The sequence below is a fragment of the Aphis gossypii genome, chromosome 2 (assembly GCF_020184175.1).
Source record: "Aphis gossypii isolate Hap1 chromosome 2, ASM2018417v2, whole genome shotgun sequence".
Taxonomy (NCBI): Eukaryota; Metazoa; Arthropoda; class Insecta; order Hemiptera; family Aphididae; genus Aphis; species Aphis gossypii.
The window spans coordinates 24,353,999-24,370,306 of NC_065531.1; the positions used below are offsets into that span (position 1 = coordinate 24,353,999).

Consider the following 16,308-nt stretch of genomic DNA (forward strand, 5'->3'; position numbering starts at 1 on the left):
AAATTGTAACTGAAGTTAAGTACTCCCCAACACTATGAATAATATAATATATGTTGTATACCCATATACGGTATGACAGTAAGTGGTGCGATAAATATGAATGTTTATAGTTGTAGGTATAGTGGAATATAAAACAAAAACAATAATAAATAATATAATATAATTAATAATCACTAAAAAATAAAAAGTAAAAACTCGCCTACGAAATCTAAACAATTTATTACAATAATATTGTACACGCTATATTGCGATATTTAAATTAACGGGTTTAACAGTCCGACTCGGTGAAACGTATACCTTAATTATTAATAAATAAATACACTCAATACACCTACACAACAATATTATACTGAGCATTTGCACAGTAAGTATTAATGAGTGGGGATTTATTTAACTCACTTAACATTTTACTATTCATTACGAAACTCCATAAAGACTTATATTGGTATATGGTGTACAGGATGATTTGCCAAGTATGAACAAATCTATTTTTCATTTGCTAATGAATTTATTCAAATCATGGTTTTTGGAGTTTTTAAATACCTATATTTATATTTTCTTTAAGACCACATTTTCAAATTCTTGATTAACTTAAGAAGTTATTCTGAGGTAATACAAACTTATTCTATTTTTCAAATGAGATTCATTTATACTGTATATTATTTAGTGAATTATTTTTAAAAAAATTATGGTGTTTTTAATACTCATTCAACATTCAAACTATTAAAATAAAAGGATAAATTCTAACTTACACAAAGTTTAATAACTCATAACTAGTCATTTGAATTTAGATTTTAATACATCAAAATTTTCAGAAAAATTCTCTGCTAAATAATTTAAAGTTAAAAATAGAATAGGTACTAGTTTGAAAAACTGAATTCTCCACAAGACTGCCCTTAAAATAAATAGTAAAAAAATATCAAACATTTTACATTATAATTTTAAAGTATACTTAAAATCCCAAAAATTGGATTTTTAATAATTGCAATATTGAAGAAAAATGAGATGAGCATGCTTGGTGAATCAGCCTGTATATAATATACATCAAATTAAAAAAGATCCTAGGTGATAGCCATTATGAGTTTAAATTTAAATTGTAATATAGGTATATTATTTAGTTTAGAATAAGATAAGGCGGTAAATGTATGTATGTGTTGTATGTTCATATAAAATCCACTGATTTTTTTGTCTGCATAACAAAGCGTTAATAACTTATACAATAGTGAGGTAAACACATTAATTTTATATTATATTATAAAATTATATTTTATCAAACGTATAATCTGAAATTTTCTTCCACCTAGTTATGTTATAAATATATATTATACGTTTATATTATATTATGTACAGTGTATAATACATATTATACCTACACATTATACGTATAATGTACATATTTAATTTCACCATTTGTTCAACAATATAGGCGACTGGAATTATATCCAATGGGTACGTATCATGTGTAAGTCCAAACGCGTAATATTATATAAAATATCGATGAGGTATAAGAATTGCATGATTTTTTTTTTACACGTGAGGTGATTCGTTAAGTGTCAAAACTCATTATTTCAAAAAGTTTTTAACGTTTTTGAAATTATTATATTTACATTATTCGATATTACTGCAAAATATGTTACAACAAATATCTATATATTTTACAATTTTAGTTAATGAGCAGAGCGGTAAATGTACCATTAATCTTACATTAATGTGTGTTTATTTGTTTATATTTTGATCTTCAATTTTAAGGGTTTAACTAATTCTCAGTTTTTTTCAAAATAATAAAAATTAATATGATAATAATTAGATACTTATAATATAACAATTACAAAATTGTCGACAAAAATTAAATCAACCTACGATAATATTAATAGTAAAATTAATTACTTCAATAGAAATATTAAAAAATTTATCACGAAATATATTATGTTTATTTCGTAATATAGATCGATACACCGTTTCCACTATGAATCGTTATTCGTATACAATAATAGGTATATTATATATTATATGATATATAAATTCAAATTTTTAACACGTCGATTATAATATAACGTCTAATTTGTACCTAATGTGTAACAGAATAGTACCCACTTGTCCACCTTTTTTAAATTTAATTTTGCAAAGCAAATTATCGCGAAACATATAAAAATGGAATTTCTAAGAGGTATATATATATATATCTTGTTAGTTTTAGGTATTTAAAATTTTGATGAGCTAAGTAGAAGACAACGTTTGCCGGGCACCTCGACCACTCAACTTAGATCATCATAACTTTAAATTAACCACAATTTAAATTTATAATTATTAATCAATCACTCATTTTTATAATTCTATGTATATCGTAATACTCCAAAAGATATTTGTCACCAAAATATAAAATTTAAAATATACGTTATCATTTAATAAAGTTAAGACATAAAAAGGTATAATGATTAAGAATGTTATAATAATATAAAATTATGTAAAAATAATATTATAAAAAGTGTAAACTTTTAGAAATAATGAAAGTAGACCCTTAATTAATCACTTTGTATATCAATGGATTTCACACTTTCGTTGTTTGGATACGATAATATACGAATGATATATTATACTTGAGTAGTTGAGTAGGGTTGTGTAGATTTAAAGATGTACAGTTGACACATTCAAAAGTAATTTTAATGTAAAATTATTATGTTTCCATGATACACCGTGTGAACACATATACATAGTTTTCAAGCTTACATTCAAAGTTATCTGTGAAACCCATGTGGTCATGGTCATTGTATGCAAATATCGTGTCAAACTATTTAAATTAATGTGTCAAATAACCACGTGATCGTGGGAGCGAGTTAATATAGTTATATAGTTAATCGTATTTTCAGTGCACCTGAATTCGTCAAATCCAAAACAGTAAACGCCAAAATGGATTGCAATTATTGTAAAAATAATTTTGTAATGTTTTTAACAGTTTTAAACTTGTATAATAATATAATATATTATGTTATATAAAAAAAAATAGATATAATTAAATATTGTCCACGCGTCCGTTAAAACGTTTCTCCTATATATTGCATTATTGCAGTACCTACCTACGCGAAATTTTCAGCTGCATAATTTCAAAGATAAAACTAGAAGACCTTTTATATTTTTAAATAGTCCACAAATAGCATAAATTATGAAATTGCTTATTTCAAAACAGAGGCTGTTCATCACCCCGAAGTCTCCCCTCCTCCTCAAATTGCTCTTATAACGGTACTATACTATAACTATTGTAAATCTATAACAATATCGAATTTTTGTATTGTTAAGAATTTTGTATACTCGCAGAGATTATTAAATATAACATAATAAACATTATATTATATACACGTATATTATCATCAACATTTATTATATACATAATATTATGTTGTGAATTATTAATTTTTACTATACGATCTACGATATACGTGTTTTAATAATATACAATAAAAATAATCAAAATCTATGAATAATATTATTGTGATATCGCATAGTGTTATCGTGTGATATTTATTTTTATATTATTTCAATAAATACTCTCTTTGACAGCGGCTTGTAGAGGTATGACATAATTGTTGGTACGTTATTAACGATTCTGGTTTAAATCCGATTATTACTATTAGTTCGTAACACATTGGTTCAGCAGCTCTGATTTCGGAAACGGACAGTAATTCCGCGTGCAGCTCTATTGGCTGGTTTTCGGTAAACGTCAGGCGCACATAATATCATATATATATATAAAGTATAGCAGTGTCCAGGAAATCCTTTAGCGACCTCACTACCTCCCATCCTTACTGGTTCAAATAATTTCATCCCTTCTATTCACCCTCTTCGTATATAATATATATAATGAATATCTCAACAAATCGTCTGCCACGCGCGTCTTGAAAAATCGTCTTTCCTCTCCGACGATAAATGTTATCTTCTTTTTGTCTGCGTTGTTTTTGTTTTTATTTTATTTACTTTTTCTTTTCTCACTTCAACAAGATTGATCGCTTTCAAGTTGGTCCTGCAGCCTAGTTGGCGGCAGCCTTACCGGCGGCTCATGTCTACGTTTTTTTTTTTTTGATGAATGGCCTTTGCAAATTGGAAACCACGCGCGCTATTGGTACCCAACCTCTGTAACATATTTTTCACCGATGATAAAATTTGTTTAAAAAAAACCCAACCGATGGATGATTTTCATATTCGAAGAAACAATAAAAACGTCGAAAAAATACGAAATCCATTATTACAGCAGCAATATGATATAATTATTAATCTTTCAAACATGATTTTTATTTTCAACGATCACTTCAAAAGAAACGCAATAAGTTAAGCCGACAGTAACAACCCATCTCTTATTATAATATGTAAGTACAATAAAATTATTGGTTTTTGAGTTAAGCGGAAAAATCAAAAACCTACGAAAACAGATGTTTTATTTGAATAAAAATTTTCAATTTTACTAGCGAGGATTTTATTTTATTTAAACGAATTTAATCATAACCAATAACACTTATTTACGTGTCAAGAATATATTATAAGTATTTACTATTTTTAAGTATTTTAAAGCTGCTGTGTATAGAGGTACTTAAATTGTTTTCACTCGACAATGCAAATTGTTTGTATATATTTTCACAGTAAATACACATGTTTAAGTAAACACTTAGGGATTGTGGTAACAATATTCATATATGGATTACAGACACGGCGTTTCGAATTCAGATTATTCGTAATTGTGTGCCTGTGTCCATCTACATACTCGAAGGTCGAAATATGTAGTACCTACAAAGTACATATTACATTTAATATGTAATAATTTTAAGATTATGAAAAATAACCAAAATATTAGCCTTGAAAACTAAAAACTCTGTATAATGTATTTAAGCTTTTCTTGATTACCGTATAAATATTTATTGAATACGCATAATATAATATACAAGATATGATATGAATGTTAATGCCAATCAATAAATCTAAAACTCGAACTAAATTCAATAATCTCTCTTAATTAGTTAACAAGCTTTCTTAAAATATTCACACAATATTATATAAAAAAAAAATTTAATAATAAACAATTTTTTTTTTTTTTGAATTTAACTGTGTATCTTTAGAAAGATTTAATTTAATCCCTAATAGTGAATATTGTGCTTCCCATACCACATAATTTTATATTTTTCTAAAATATATTTCAGTAATTTGTCACATAAAAAAATAATTATAGTAGCATTGTAGGGTAAATTATATTATCTAGGACATTTTAAGTAAATAGTTAGGTATTAGTTATAATCCAATTTAAAAATATATAAAATAAAGCTCTTTTCATTCAAGTACTTAATTCTGGGACATTTGAACATTAATATTCATTATTATTAAAATTTATTGTTAAAACTTTCTATAGTTGAAATAAACCGTTTAACCAATTTATTGTTTTCACCGAAAATACCAGGAAAAGTTTTACATGCTTTACATGCTCAAAATAACTTAATTTTCAACAAATTCATAAGGTTTTTATGATTGAGAATACATTTACTTTTTTTTCTGTTTTAATTCTATAAATTGAATCATACCTATATTTAATACAATTATATCGATATTTAAACATGTTTCAATTTAATACTAGCTCATCCCAATATTGATATTAAATAATTGACAAGTAAATTAAATATTATTTAAAAATTGTATCAACTTAACTTATAAATAAACTTGAAAGTTCCAATATACAAATATCATAAATAAATAAAATATAGAAAAAAATGAATCCAGCAAAAAATACATGTTTAATCATTTGACTACTTTAGACGTATAAGAAAAATAATTCCATTGACAAAAAATATATTATATCCTAAATCAAGATTTGTCTTTATGCCATTTTGTTGCTACTATTTAAATATATCTACTTGCTTATAAATATTTATTTATACATTTTTATTTGACAATTTACATTAAACAAATAAGATGATTAAATTAGTATTATTTATGAAATTGAATGCTCTAAAAATTGAAAATACTTTTTTAACTCTAATAGAATTTTGCTGTTTTAGAAGTAAATATAAAGTACAATGATTTATTACGAACAATATACACCAGACTTATGACAGTTTAATTTGAATAGCAAAATAATATATATGAACATATACAACTTAATAATATTCACATTACTAAATGGAAAAAAATTAGTTTATAATTTTTAATTAAATGAGAGCGTTTGTTGTTTGTGCATATATACTTTGAATTTAATTTTATATTTTAGATCTATACTAAATAAACAAGACTGTTGGACGGTGTCTTGGCCTCATTCGTTTATTGGAATACCTCTGTGTTGTTATAGGTACAAAATAATTTGAAAGTAAAGTATTGGTAGTATAGTTGTAAATATAAACTGTATAGCATAGGTAAAATTGTTGTGGTTAGATACGATTTAGCACCGGATTTTACAAAACATATTGCTTTGTTGATTTTGACATAAAGTATATAAAATACATTAATAATTAATATTTTTTAAGTATATACACACATGTCCTGCATAATAAATTTTTCTGTTAAACACGAACTAAAAAAATAATAATAATACGATTATTAATTGACGCAGTGTAAATATTGACATGCATGTGCTGCTTAGTTCATGTCACGCTTTGATATTGGGGATTTAGTTTCTCCTGAGGTGAAATTGTGTGTGTTAAACGAACCATTGAAATGAAATTCACACTCAATGGTTATACATGGTGAGGAGGGACGCCAGTAGCTTTTATCCATGGACGGGGTGGAACCCTTTTGTGAAAGTTTTAATGTCTCTAATGGGTTAGTGCTTTTCTACTAAGTTTTCCACAAAGCTGAATGTGTATATGAAAATCGATACATACGGATCTGGAGAGGAGTTGCGGAGGGTAAAATTAACAGGCATAAAAAGAAATTACCAAAGTTCACTAAAAGCCTTGACACACGAGCTGTTATATTGGAAAAGGCCGATTAATCTGCACATTTGACAAGGTCGAAAAAAAGTCACGATTGTTTTCAGGACGAACATAACAAAAATAGTCAATAGCGTTAAATAAAAAACACAATTCAAAATATTATACAATGAACGATATGCCTAAAAATAGGTAGCTGGTAGTAGACAGTGAACACATAACCGAAAATTTAGCATATACTATATATATAGTACGGTTATAGCAGTGGCGGAGGACAAGCAATGGCGGTGGCGATAGCATTAAATATTCAACTGGGCCACTGTATTACCACGCGTTTAATGATCTTACACTAGATAACAGCCACTTACAAAGCGGTCAATGTTTATAAACATCACATCAAGTTTGTATAATATACCCAAGAGTCCGTTCAAGTCTTGAAACTATCCTTAAGGCAACGCTGTGTTTATACATTTACAAATACTCCATTTTCTCTGCAACCCGCTCTTTTTGCCAACCCCGAGGCGTGTGTGCATACAGAGATTAAAGGTAAATGTATTCACAATAGAATAATGTAATAAATATGTATTATTAGTATTATAATACTGCAGGGGGGTGATATTATATACGTATTTCTACACCTGACCTCGGTAAATAACCATCACCACGTGATGAAAAACATAAACAAATTATAAAAACGTGTGAATTTCTCGTAAAATGTACGATAGTGACGACTCAGCATGTTCAACCCATTTTTTCCTTTATTAATAAATTTGTCCGATTAACTGATTTTCGGAATATTTAAATATACTCAAAAACTTACTAATCAAAATTGTATTTATATCGTTATAATAAGACATCATACGTGGTCATCAAACAAAATATTAAAACAAGAAATGTACCGAAGTGGCGTTTACGCAACATCAACGATTACGGTACAAGACAATAAAAAGAACTGGTTACTGGTTATGAGTCTTGTGGATTCATAAACATTACTATGTCAAAGTGCAGACACATATTATAGGTATGTAATACGCTACATAGGTATTATATATTATTTTATGGTATAATAATAATTTATATAATCATGTACCGCGACTTAGTAAATAGAACTGTCGATTCGTATATTTTAATCCCATCACTAAGGTCTGAGACAACATAAAACTAATTGATAATATTAATATTATGATAACGATAATAATAATAATATCATCGTAAACACTTTATAAACGGTAAACATAATATTATTATTGTATCTCAAACAACTATGACAAAATGATACAGAGTTTCGTTATTATTATTATTATTATTATTAAACTGTAATCGCAAATATTCGCTACAATATCCAAATATTATAATAATAGTATAATACATCACCACGCTGTTATGAAGTTATCATAATAGTATACGAATTATAATAAAGGTATGGAAGTACTAGCTTATACTTATCAAGTCGATAAACATAACCTACGCAACCATAAAGCAAATATCTTACGTCCGTATAGTTAATGTTATATACTTGTATGTGAAAATAACGCACGCTTTATGTATCAAAAATACGGAAATATGTACTTAATGCTACATAAACAGAATTAAGTTAATTGAATTGAACCCTATCTTTACTCTAATCGTATTTAAGTAATATCGTTATTTATTAGTTATTACAAATCGATATTTTTGGCCATCAATCCATATCGATCAATATCATTCGAATTATAAATTATAACATTATATCAATAATAGGTTCTTCAACATTAAGATTTAGATATTATAATGATTGTCTGCACAATAATTACAGTATCATTATTACCACGCGCGTGTAATAATATAAACTCCGCACGGAGTATATTAATGAATGTAGCATAACATTTAATTATTATTACATATTATATTAGTGATAAGTCACATTTCGCTCATTGTGAACATTTTTAAAGTGCAGCTTGTTTACGAGTATAAAATGGAATAATAACAAATTAATTAGTAATAATGAATTATATGATCGAACGTGTATTATAATATAATTTCACATTTTCACAAGCAACTACAATTATATTTCTGAAATACAGAAGCATAAATACAAAATAAAAGTCTATGGATAAATTAAAAACTACAAACCAAAAAAAAATTTGATAAACACATCATAGCTAATTACAGTATAATATAAAAAGTGATCAAATATACTTAGATACCTCTATTTTTTACTTAAATAATGCGTTTATTTATAGGTATTAAAATTTTTAAGCTTACTAAAATATTATATTTTTAAATTCTTAAGTTTTTTTTTAGTGCCCTGTGATGTGAACTTCTATTTTTCAAACGAGAATTGTCCTTTTCTACTGTAAATTATTTACTAAATATAAATATATCTACTAAATAATTTACAATAATGAAGGAGAAGGAAAGTTCTCATTAGAAAAATACAAGTTTATATCTCCACAGGGTACTAGTTAGGTAAAAACAAAAATTTTTAACAATTTAAAAATATAGTATTAATAAAAATTTCAAAAATCACATTTATAAAATATGTATTATTTAAGAAAAAAAATGGAGTAAGCATTCATCGTGATTTATCCTGTTTATATATTATATATATATATACATATATATGTGTATGTGTGTGTGTGTGTGTGTTTTGTCTTTGAAGCTTACGGTATCGTGTTATAATACTAGCTATAATATATTATTATTATTATATATATAGGTAAAATCGTTTTCACTGGCGTGTACACACATATGTTCTATGCGATTATGGATATATAATTGCACGCGCGCGTGGTATAAAAAAAGCCACTAACACTCATCCAGCTCACACCATACACAGTACACAAACACACGCAATGAATAGATCAAGCTAAACGTGTATATTATAAATATTATGCAGCCGCCGCCAACTGTGCGTTTTTGGCATTATTCAAAAGCATTTAAATACTATTTTAAATATTAAGGTTTCATCTTCATACTATGATTACAATACGTTCTTACGCACTTGCGCGACAGTAATTATAATTGTCATCTGTGACAACAGTTTGAAAATGCTACCAAAACATTATAACGCTGTTATTATAATATGGCACTATATTATATATTATGTATGTATAATTGTAGACCTTAAAATTACATGTCCACGGATCACAAAAAAAAACATTAATAGGTATATCAAATAAAATGCAAATAAAACTGAAAATCTAGAATAAAACATGGCTTTATTGTGGTGTTTTTAAGGTAAAAATTATTGAAATTATTTATTTATAAACTATTGGTATTTGAAATAAAAAAAAGCGCCCTGCATAACTTCTCTCGTCTAATTCGGCATTACTTTATAAAATGTTGGAGAACTATTTGTCCATTTAACACAAAGAGTAGGTACTACGAGAAGACAATTCGCATTATCCTCTAAAAATTATTTTATTAAATCTAAGATAATTGGATAATTGTGACGGCCCACTTAGATACATAGATACACTACACCAATGCATAATATATTATGTCTGTCTATATACAATTGTTAAAAAAATATCGTATCCTTCGGCCGTAAATTATAATACAATAGATACTACTAGAACATAATAGATTTATCTAAACTAATATAATATAAAGCTGTTGTTGAATTTTTTGTGTAAGGAAATCTTAGAAACTATTGAACTAATTTCTATAAAAAATACATCAATAGATTCTTTGAAAATATGTTTAACTTCTTTTTTTTCAAGCCTACGCATGGATTTTGTTTTAGATCACAAACCTCAATTATTTTTTGTACATAAATGATTACCATTGGTTACAAATTATTATACTGATAAAGTATCAGTACTACGTACTACATAGTACGTCATTCTACATTGTCATAGATAAAAAAAACTATTATTTTAACTTATTATTATGTTATCTTTGTTTATTTATGCATTTTTTACTATTCCATGAAATTAAAAACCTATTTGATGTTCCAATGTTAATCCACAGTCTTTAACCAATTAGCACCAAATTGTGTACACGTATTATTTGTGCTTTGGGACAGATTGTACGTAGGCAACTTTTCATCCCCAAATTCAACCAACTTATTAAAGCTATTTATTGTTGTATTCTTTACATATCCGAAGCCCCAAAAATAAATATAGGTAAACACTAGCTCTAATATTTATGTCATATATGTACTACTACACTATCTACACGGTTATGGCTTTTAACAAGAACATTTACTAATTTAATTTAATTTATCCCAGATAAACGCGTCTACTTACTGAAGTAAAAATAAACATAATTACTTCCCGTTATAAATATGAGTATAGTCAGTAATAATATCTTGTTCATTATGTGGCCTATTAACTGAATCAATCTTATACTTAAAATTCCATTCAAACTTTACACTCGAATGTTTGAAATTCGCAAAACTGGTGAACGCACGCGATCAGCTTTGTATGAACAACACTCGAAAGTCATCTAAATCATTATTTTTTATGATTTAAAGAAATTCGTTGATACTAGACTATTATTTTAGAATTTTCATATGTACATATAAAAATCAACTATGTCTTAAATATTAATTTTACTGTTATAAACTTAGAACTATTAAATTTAACTTATTTTATTGAGACATATGCCGCGTGTCGGGACTTAATTTAAAAATCAAGTAAATTTATTAAATATTATTTACATAACTTTTTTGCTATAGATACAGAATATAATATCATATAATATATAAAAATATATATGTATGTCATATTAAATTTTAACATAAATGTGCGTATTATTTTGATATGTCAATATTCATAGTTAATTAATTTACTCTTAATATTTTATTGTTTGTATTGACAACAATTTATATACTTGCATAACACCATAATTATATAAGCACGATGACTTGATTATAATTGGCAATAGTACAAATGTATTAAAAATAAATAAAAGTACAAACAATAGCAAAACACATACATTGAGTTAAAGGCAACAATAATGTATGAGTTGTATGTATTGGAGCATAGAATGTACGAGTAGTTTTAGATCCAAAAAGACGAGGAATAACTAGCAAGTAGAGATGGAAATTTCATTTGATTAGATTACTGAGCTGTTCACAAAGAAATGTAAAATTCACTGCACGTCTACACCGAACATCTAGATCTAATTTTAGTGACTAATAAAGTATTCCACTTGTTATTGAAGATCAATTAGCTTAATGCGTAATCTTTAATACGATATTTCGAAATCTAATGTACCAGGAATTAGATGAACGGGAGGTCATATTTTCTCATAACCTACATCTACAGTTAGACAGTCAGATAAATATAATATTTGTAATATAAAGTTTTATATTTTAATGTTTTTTTTTTTTTTTTTTATATAGAAATAATACAAAATGGAATATAGGTAAATTATATGTCCGGTAATTATTAAAATAATTATCAATTATTTGTCAATGTTTCTGTAGTTTAAAATATTTTTAATTTCATCACAAAACACCATTGGTGAGTGGTGACAAACAAGTATATGGTGTATGAAATACACATATTAATGAGTCACTAAAAATAACTCGAAAATCTAACCGGTTTAAAATGTTTAAATAGGTACATGTCCTCCTAGTTATATTCCAACTCTAATTATTAAAAGTAACCCATATCATACATACACCATTTTTTCCCAAAACTTACATGGCCCAAAAGCAATAAATCGATATTATATTCAGTTCCCGCGATACCATTTAATCGAAAGTAAACGAATATATTACACATATTTACTGATGAACTATTTTTAAATTACTTATTAATAACGCCTATACGCACGACTTTTACAACCCCTAACTATATTTAATTTGCAAGTTAGTGCATATAATATAAATCTTTTGAAAAATGTTTTAGTATTAATGTAGGTATTTCGAATCAAATTGATAAAAGTGAAAATAATAAATATACTGTGCAACATTTTTTTTTCTTTAAAACAGGTTTTGCAAATAAAAGAAAAAAAATAGAAAGAATAAAAATTATTTCAAATAATAAACTAGTAACAATCAGCAATTTAATAAAAACTTAATTAGAATATTTCTAGGGACATAACAACGGTACCTTTGTTAGTTCTGTATTATTTTTAATAGTAGTAGTACGATCAAAATGACCTTCAATTAATATCCCTGCTGAATATGTTTTCTGAAAAAAACACACACTCTAACCTTAAAAAACCTCGGAAATTTCCTAGTTTCTCTCAGAATTTAAAATAATCTGAAATCCAACCTGCTATTGTCCTGTATACGAATTAAATTTTTTCGTTATAGTTATTGTTTTGTATCCAACTATAAATATTTAATCACAAAATCTACCAAAATTAGAACTTATATATTATATAATTTACATATTTTACAGTATCTAAACTACATATTGTATTATGTTTTTTATGAATATATATTGTTTATACCGATATAATACCTACGAGGTTTGTTAATATTTATAAACTTTAAAAACCGTTAGGTTGGATAAACATGATGTGCTCTTACTGGGTAACTGGTCACAAGAAAAAATAGTTAAAGTATAGCGCGTAATAGTTATTAATTATTATATAATATAAGCATGTAAGAGTGTTCACTTTATACTAATGTATGTAATATTTCAGCTACATCACTTGGAGTTTTCGAAAAATAAAACTGAGCACTGGAATCCATATTTAAAAAAAAATTAAATTTGCTATTGAACAATACAAGTTAAAATTTTGAATTTATTTTAGCAATGCCAATATTTTTCTACAGATTCAGACAATTTTTTTCTAATTACAAAATTGAAAAATTTTAAGTAAGTTGAAATTTACCAATAATCTATTTTTAATGTAATTTTAACCATGCTCATTTTTACCGGAGATACATAATCCCAATATCATTCAATTAATATTTATACACAAAAAAAACATAATTAATATTTATTGAATAATAAAATTTAAAAAAATATATAACATAACATTAATAATGTGTTAATTTTTATAATTTTTCTCTTTTAAAATTATTATTTATTTTATCTCACATTCTCACAATAGAATAAATAAATAGAATTAGAGTGAATTATAAAAACAAAGATGTATACAAATAAATTATTATAAGATTAATTATCAATTTCTACTTACTATAACAGTCAATCTTATAATATTAATAAAACTATTTATATAAAAATAGAATATCTGAATCTATAGAAAAAATTGGGAGTACCATTTAAAAAAATTAATGGTAGGCAAATAGATACCACTCTCCTATATATTAAGTAGGTCACTATTTTTTTTCTTTTAGTGTTCAACCCTAAGGTTGGTTTTTCAGTTTTCCATATTTTTTCCACTTATATCTATATGGTAAGTAACTTCCTGGTTTCGTTTATTTTGTGCGTAGTTCATTTTTGTTTATTTTTTTTCTATCCGGCTCAATCTCGAACCTTCAAGGAACTTTATGATCACTATTATGGTTGTATTAAAATTGGATTCGATGATAAATCATTGTATACAAAAAACGATTCTGAGCCGAAACGATTGTCAGCCCATGTCCCTAAGTATGTTTCGTGATATATTTATTTGATATTACTAATGAAGTAATTTATTTTGTAAAACAATGCATTTATTGTATTATTAATATTTAGTTATTGTTATAGTATATATTTATATCAAATTATATAATAATTATTAACTCTTTAAGGTAAAATATGTGATAGAACTGATAGATGCATAGTATAATATAGATAATCTCTTAAAAGTTAAAATTAATTCATACATTTTAAAAATGTCATTGCGTATCGTGAAAATCATACAATACATAAGTTTTAAGTTCCCGCTAACAACTATGTTTTTGAATTATAGCAAAATAATTAACATCGTTATTAATTGTCTTTACATATTTTTTAAAAATTATGTTTTCAGTATGAACTACTTTTAACGAATCTCATTAATAAAAAATTGTGGCATTGTATTTTTAATACTTTTAAATAGATATAAGAAAAACTTATGATTAGCTTTGTATTCAATTTTCAAGCATTTCTACCTAGTGAATAATTTCAAATCAATACAATATATCTAAAAGAAAAAAATATATAAATTTGTCATATATGGCTTAAAAAATTGATTATAAAAATTCGATGAAAACGTCAAATATCCATGGTTGTTTGTTTTCAAGTTACACAAAACAAAAAAAAAACAAACAAAATTAATTTTGTCGAAAATTGGATTTGCTTAAATTTCTCGATTATTTAAAAAAATATTGAGATATTTTAATTTTGGTCTCTTAAAAATTCTATATTCTATCCAAAACCACCCTTAAAAATGCATGTTATCGATTACTTATCGTTTACACAAAAAAAAAACCATTTTCAAATCAATATATTCATCGCACAAAGTTGTGTAAATATAAATTTCAACGTTTGGTCCTATTAAATAAATATCAGTCCCACCAAAAACATAATAAAATATATTAAACATATTATTATTCTATTGTTTTATAATGTGAACTGCAACTCTCGTGAGTAAATAATTGGTGAATTAGAATAAACGTGTTAAATATTAATAGTTAATCCAAGGCTGTTGTTGAAATATTAACGCAAGCACCAATGTCACCTTCATGAATTCAAACAAAAAAATATAATCATGTGAAATTATTTTTATTATTATTATTATTTTAGTTTAGTTCATCGGATACGTATGATATATTATAATTTACCATTATAATTATTTCATTTGCAACGATAAATACACACACTGTGCATACTGCACAGCTACAAAAAATATAATACAAGACTAATAGATTTCCTGTGGCTCAAAGTCGATAAGAGTGTTGCCATCAAAACCGAAATTGGATTGTTCCTTAGTGCCAGTGCCAGAAAAACGCTTTTATATTATTATTAGGCCCACCACTGCTACCTCTCCGGCTTCGAATCACCACACATACCGCCACTGCCACTAACATAAACAACGCTGTTGGAGTAGCCGCCACTGCGCATATACACGAGCGCCCGTGGCCTTTTAGCGATCGTATTACGAAACCAATAAAACAACTGAACCGCCACCCATCCATCGGGCAACCAGGATAAGGACGATAAAAGAAAGGGACCGCTACCACCATTAAACGATGTGTCGGTTGCTTTTAAAATATATATATAATATAATCACGGTTATACTACGAGTATATTTATAACATATACAGAGTGATTCATAAACAAACTGACTTCTATTTTTTCCTTTATTTATTAACTTATTAAAATTCTAGTTAGTGTTTTGACATTTTTAAATACCAATACCTAGATATTTTAAAACCATATTTTCAAATTATTAATATTTTTCATATTACTTAAGGACTGTTCTGTAGCGATACAAACTTCTGTTTTCAAATGAGAATCCTATTTACCCTTTTTTACTTAAAACATTTAGTGGATAATTTTTTAGAATATTCTGGTAAACCTAATTATTCAAC

The 16,308-nt window shown here is 26.1% G+C and overlaps 1 protein-coding gene across 6 annotated transcripts in view; it reads right to left on the reverse strand.

Moving 5' to 3' along the window:
- LOC114132669 (oxidation resistance protein 1) overlaps positions 1 to 16,308 on the reverse strand; it is a 161,606-nt gene that overhangs the window by 115,053 nt on the left and 30,245 nt on the right. The window lies entirely within an intron of this gene.